This window comes from Notolepis coatsorum, assembly GCF_963971535.1.
Source record: "Notolepis coatsorum genome assembly, chromosome: 1".
NCBI classification, from domain to species: domain Eukaryota; kingdom Metazoa; phylum Chordata; class Actinopteri; order Aulopiformes; family Paralepididae; genus Notolepis; species Notolepis coatsorum.
The window spans coordinates 306,087,344-306,094,496 of NC_140165.1; positions in this window are offsets into that span (position 1 = coordinate 306,087,344).

Below are 7,153 nucleotides of genomic sequence, written 5' to 3' on the forward strand. Positions count from 1 at the left end.
GATGACTCCTAAATGGAATAAGAGAATTAGGTTAGATTTTTGAGGTGCAGCACGGTGGCATAAAAAAACTAAAAAAAAGGGGGCCATATTATGAATCTATGCAACAGTTTCATACGACTTCCTTGAATCCGTGGAACAGGTTTGGTTTGCAGAGAAACTATTCTCAATCTAATTTTAACACATCGACTCTTCCCTTGCATTGAACACCGCCATTGCATTGAACACATTTTTTGATGCAAAGCAGCATCTTTATGACTGGCGATGTCACCTACTCACTCATTCAGTAACTCACCGGAAAAGCGTTTTGTGTAAAGTGCTTCACATGTAAGATACTGTCCTTGTCCTGGTGTGTATAGCACAGACCATCATTTCCCTTCCCTGCCTGGCTACCCCACACACCCAAGAGTAAAACAAATTAAATAAAATAGAAACATTTACAAACTGGGCAGTACATTAGGTAAGCAGTGTTCCTGGCTCCAAAAGGCACAGCTACTTGACTTATTAAAGCTAATTCATTGCTTGACATCACCATGGGCAGTCACTCTAAATCTAAACGGAGTGTTAATCTGAAGACGTCAGACCCCTGCCCAATGGTAAGGAGGCACGTCGTTTTGCCCTAGGCCCCGGCTTAGACTAGAGCACCTAAATATTTCAGACGGCCAAATAATTGAATGACAGCACCTGTTTTCAAGCCTCTCCCCCACCTCCTGACAAAAAGGAAACAGCTGCCTCTCTCTTTATTATGACAACAGACAGTGAGGCGGTTTATAGTGTTGCTACAGCAGCTACAGTAACATCGGCAAACGTGCTTATTAGGGTACTGTTGTTGCTTCACAGTTCACACTTATAATAGAAACGATCTAACGTGGCAAAGGACCACCTTAAATAAATCCTGATGAATTGAAAATGGGGGAGCCTGATGTAAACCAGACGATAGTCTTTGGTCTGCATCCCCTTAACAATTGTGTGTATTGAGCTGTACCCATTCTGCAATCTGTTAATAAAGTTTTCAATCAATCAAAATACGCTGCATCATCGTGGGTTGTGTGCCAGAATCTAAAAGGGTAAAAGACACAGCAGCGCCGCGTCACTCTCACCCCACATCGGCGTCACTAGAACGTTCTGCAATTATTCTTGATTGATTGATTGAAAAGTTTATTAACAGATTGCAGAATGGGTACAGTACAGTTCAGCTCAATACATACAATTGTTAAGGGGATGCAGACCAGAGAAAGACTTTCGTCTTGTTTACATCAGGGTACCCCATTTTCAATTCATCATAACATATATGTCATGACATACAGATAGACAGTACTGCTACATCTATACATTTATGACATATCAGATTTGCAAATACAGTACGGTTTGTGATACAAAAGTGTCCAGAAAAGGAGTGTATATACATTTGGCGTAGAAACTGTACATTCTTTCCTCAGCACTTCCGCATTACAAGGAGCTCGTGAGGGAGCGCGGCTTATTTCCTGGTGCAGGAAAGTTATTACATTCATTTTATCCCCCGCGCGCTCCCTCGCGATCTCCATGCAACGCGGAAGTGCACAGGAAGTGGTCCATTCTTCCCGCATCCTCCTCGCGCCCCAGAGACGTCAGTGAGTTCGCACATAGCAGCATTAGCTAAATAATGCTATTCACTGCAACATCTAGCAAAAGCAGCAGCCTGGCCCCAGTTTGACTGAACAAGAGTATGGCGAGGAGGATAATAGTAAAAAAAAATTACCGACATGAGTGACAATTTATGAGTTACTTGGGGGGAAATGTCATCCGTTCGACAGTAGCCATTAACTAACGAGACATAATATGTAACGTTAGTCGTCGACGTAACAGATTACCCCCCCCCCCCCCACAATAACATACAGTAGTTCGCTAACGTTACACGAACAGTATACGGTACCCATTGCGCAGAAGAACATAATCTGAAGCACATTATTGTAACATCATTATACGGGTCTGCGAACATGTCTCTCGCTAACGTAGCGTTCAAATATCCGTAAAATACGATGCCCATATCATATAGTAGCTGACTTTAAATGTCCAACCCCAATAATATCCCTACAATGTTTTCCACGGTGCCTACCTTTTTGTTACAGTCGGAATGTGTTGTTATTCTGCTGGTTATTATTGTTGGACCAAGGTTAATAACACCGCCGACGGTCTGTTCCTCGCTGCGTCCAGTCTGCTGCCCCTCGAACTGAAGACCTTTTCCACTGAGAACGATCGAGAAAACAGGAGCGCCGTAGCCAATCAAATGCTTAGCAATTGCACACGTGGAACACCTTTAGCCAATCAAATGCTTAATAACGGCACTACCGGTACCGGTTGCGCAATTGTGACGCATTTGATTGGCTACGGTGCTCCTCCAGGTTTCTAGATTGTTCTGCGTGGAAGAGTTCTTCAGTAAATGAAGTAACTAGTAAAGTAACTGAGTTACTATTTTTCAGTAACTAGCACAACACTGGTATTATTAACTAGAGCAACGCAGCTTGTACCAAACGATCCAATTACATTACATACCGTATGGCTGGCAGAAATATGTTGTTGTTTAGTTGCTTGCAGGCAGGCAGGGACACATGGTGGATTGATGCAAAATGTTGACTCATCGTCTAACGTTACTGTACCTTTGTGTTGGAACGTGTAGGCCTATTGATCTAGAATATACGGTACTTCATCAGGGAGTTATTGCAGTTGCATGTCGAATGACATTGCATTTCTAATCGGTGCCTGGATGCATTTAACCGCTTTCACTTACCGTGTAATTGCAAGTGTCACTTAGAATAAAGTGAGCATGCAGAATGATGTCACAACCTTGTTAATAGTCAAGTAGATTTTTATTTGAATAGCACATTTTTTTTTTTTTTTTTTATTTTTTGGAAGAAAAGGCAGGATATATAATGCACATACAATGCACATAAAAACATACATTTAAATTATTTGCCAATTACATGCATTGGCTTGCCCCTTGCCTCATTTAAAATAAAAAAACTCCTAACCCCTGCACCAACCACCGTTGACAAAATAAATAATAATAATAATAATAATAATAATAATAATAATAATAATAATAATAATAATAATAATAATAATAATAATAATAATAATAATAATAATAGCAGCCAATCAGGGAAAACGCGGAAGCAAAAGCAGCACTGTAGGGCTGTCATTAAGCAATAGGCAGTGCGGTCGCACAGGGCCTCGCGGGAAGGGGGGCCTCGCAAAAAAAAAATAAAAAAAAATATTTTTTATTTATTATTTTTTTTATTTTTATTTTTTATTTTTTATTTTTTTTTGCGAGGCCCCCCTTCCCGCGAGGCCCTTTTTCATCACAGACCTGAAATCTAGTTTTGCTTATATGCTTATATATTTCACATTAGACACGTTTGTAGAATGTGTCTGACTTGTTCCTGGGTCTGCAGTGACATACTATTGGTTTCAACGAAGGGAGCTATGGGGCTCTGCAGCAGACATACTATTGGTTTCAACGAAGGGAGCGGAGTGGTTACTTACATCATGTGTAGTACGCCAGCGTGAGTCAGCTGCGTTTGACTATTTCGCGCGTGCAGCTTTTGACTATTATGCTTAGTTATGCCAGCCAACTCGAAGAGGTCGGTCATTATCAGTCGGTCGGTCACCAAGGAACGTTTGACGAAAGGCGGGACAAATGGCCAGAGCCTTGTCATGATGCAGTCGGGATATAGCCATGATGATGTCGGCTAGTAGCTAGCTCAGCTAAAGGCTAACTAGCGTTAGCTAACCTAGAGACATGCAGCCAAAATGAAGAGGATGGTCGTTTGGCAGATGAACTTCGTCAACTCCACGCGGTTGTCTCCATCCTCTTGGACGTTTGGTGAGTTTTTAACCTATTCTATTAACTCTATTCTATTCCCGCCGTGGACATCGCTCTCTCTCTCTCTCTCTCTCTCTCTGGAGCTAAACTGGCCGACTAGCTGTTGTAGTACTACTAGTAGCTAACGGTGTATGGCCTGGTGTCATGTAGCCGCAAAGCTTGCTTCTGCCTTAGCTAATGGTTAGCGATAGCCTGGTTGAGCTAACTGTTAGCCAGTTAGCTGTTTAGCTTCGACGTTGCGCTCGGCTGGGAACGTTCGTTTGATGCTATCAGTTAGCCTTGAGTTAGCTGTTAGCTTGTGCTACGACCATTGACATTAGCCGTGAGAATAGCAGGGGGTTCTGGCACTCTGACTACGACATCATCTTTGACAGAAGATGTAGTCGGGCCTGCACCATGACAAGGCTCTGGCCATAGCTTATTTTTGTCCCGACAGCGAGAGGCCTTTCGTCAACGTGGAGACCTGTGTTGCGGCCTTTCGCCCTGCGTTCCTTGGTGCAGGTAAGATTAATGAAAATGTCATGACATTACCCCACTCTTCCTTCCTTCCCCTCCCGAATGTTTTGTTAATAACGATGTTTTTTTCCAGGCAAAACATATGTTACTTCACAACATTTGGAGATACGACATGTGCTGTGTGTGAATTCATTTGTTCGTTTGTGTAGCTTGGGTAGCGTTGGGCCGTTGGCCAAAGCTGTGTGTGGCCTGGTGTCAGTAGCCTACCTGGCTAGCCTTTAGCTGTCGGTCATTGGCTCCTTGCTGCTTTGTTTTCTCTTGGTATAGACCCTCTTCTCTTTGGATTTAAGTGTTGATCTTTGTCCTTTTGGATCTATGTATATTCATGTTGCCTTTGTGAAGTTATCTTTTCCTTCTGTTTTGTTCTTTCATTAAAAGTTGAATATCCTTTAGGGGGTCATCTTTGCTTATCTCTCTCATACATGCTCTCTCTCTAACACACATGCTCTCTCTCTCTCTCTTTCTAACACACACAGTCTGCCTATGGCGGCCTTTCTCGATGGCTAGGCTGTGCTCGCTGAGTCTGTACCTAGTCAAGGATCTTCAGTCACAGTGCTCAGGTATTCTGCCACTGTGTACTCTCTGTTTAGGGCCAAATAGCATTTCAATTTCTTTCCAATGTGTCTCTCTCTGTACACTGTATATTGACTGTAGAACGGGAGCTCTCTCTCGCTCTCTCTCTTGCTATATGTTGACTGTATCATGCCCAGCCTCGGGCAGCGCTATTATTTACGAATATGTTGAATGTGTGAAGAAAAAAAAAAAAAAAAATATATATATATATATATATATATATATATATATATATTTTTTTACCTTTTGGGGGGGGGGGGGGGCTCGCGTTTAAATCTCGCACAGGGCCTCGCATTTCTCCCAGGCGGCCCTGTGCTGATGATTTGGGTTTCGTGATGCCATAGTAACATTTCCCCAAACTCTGGTCCAATTGATAGAGTGATGGTGTTCTAATCCCAATTCTGTGCTCCACGATTGGATAACAGGTATTAACGAAGTACATCTTTGTGATAGATCTTTATAAATTATAGAGACTTGTCCTTTGGAGAGACCTGCAGTTTTTTTAGAGAAAGTAATTAACGGGTGAGTAGTTGGTTTGGTCCATGGAACTCCATAGGCTCGAGCGGAGCGGAGCTGTAAATATAAAAAAAAAGAGGTGCCAGGTAAGTTATATGACTCTTTCAGATCTGAGAATGTTCTTAGACCATTGTCCTCCATAACATCGCCAAGTACATGAATGCCACAGTTGGACCATGATTGAGCTACAAAACTGCGGCCTCCGCTAAGCAAAAACGGGTTATGAAATAAGGGAGTCTGTTCATGCCACTTAGTATCCCAATTAAGTAACTTTTCATATTTGCGCCATAAAGATATGGCATGCGCTATTATCGGACCATAACGTAATCTACATTGCTTTAGTGAAATATCTGTAAAGACAATGTCTTGTAAACGAATCGGCGCCACAATATGTTTTTCAATATTATGCCAGGGGGCCTCAGAATTTAAATTAAACCAACTCAACAGAGGACGAAATGATAACGCTTGAAAATATAACTTAAAATTTGGCACAGTTAAACCACCAGATTGCCGCTCATTTTGTAAGGTAGTAAGTTTAACCCGAGCTCGCTTGCCTCGCCATATAAATTTTGAGAGTGCTCTATGTAAATTTTCCCAATGAGCAACAGGTGGGGCAATAGGAATCATGGAACTACAGAAGTTTACTCGAGGTAATATGTTCATTTTGATAATAGAGACTCTTCTGGAAAGGGAGACAGGTATATTACACCATCGATTGAGATCATTTATGATTGACCTAATGGTTCTATTGTAGTTTACGGACACAATTTTTTCAATTGAAGGAAATATATCAATACCAAGATATTTAAATTGTGTTACAACCGGGATCTCATGGTCAAGCACAGAGTTAGGAGTGGTTCTTAGGTACATTAGTGCTGATTTGGTCCAGTTTATTTTATAACTTGAAATTGAACTGAATTTTTCAAAGATTTTCAGGAGGCTTGAGAGAGACTGAGATACATTCTCCATATATAACAAGATGTCATCCGCATAAAGCGAAATATGATGATCAGTAGAATTTACAGAGATTGGCTGTTTTCTGATTGCCGTATAGCTTGGGCTAAAGGTTCAAGGGATAAAATAAACAAGCTTGCAGAGATCGGATCCCCTTGCCTACTTCCACGAGTGATTTTGAAAGGAGGAGAACTAATATCTCCGGTTATGACACTGGCTGATGGATTAGAAAATATTATTTTTACCATATTTATAAAATTTTGACCTAGTCCCATATGTTTCAGTACAGCCCAAAGATAGGTCCACTCCAGACGGTCAAAGGCCTTCTCTGCATCAACAGAGAGAACAGCTGACGACACTTTAGCTTGAGAGGCGGAGTTGACAATGTGAAGGAGACGTCGCAAATTATCAGACGAAAGCCTTTTTTTAACAAAACCACTTTGATCTGGGTGAATCAGTTTAGGTAAAAACTTGAATAGCACATTTTATACATAAGAAAACTCAAAAGTGTGAGAGGTTTTCAGATACCCCCACCTCGCCACCTGAATTGTCATCTTTTCAGGTGGCGGAATGGATAAGACCCTGGTATTTAATGTGTAAAAGTGGTGCAGACCTTCAAGTACCCGGGGGTCCACATCAACAATAAACTGGACTGACAACACAGTCGTACAAGACGGGCCAGAGCAGACTGTTCTTCCTGAGGATGTTCGGGCCATTCAACGCAACAAGTTACTT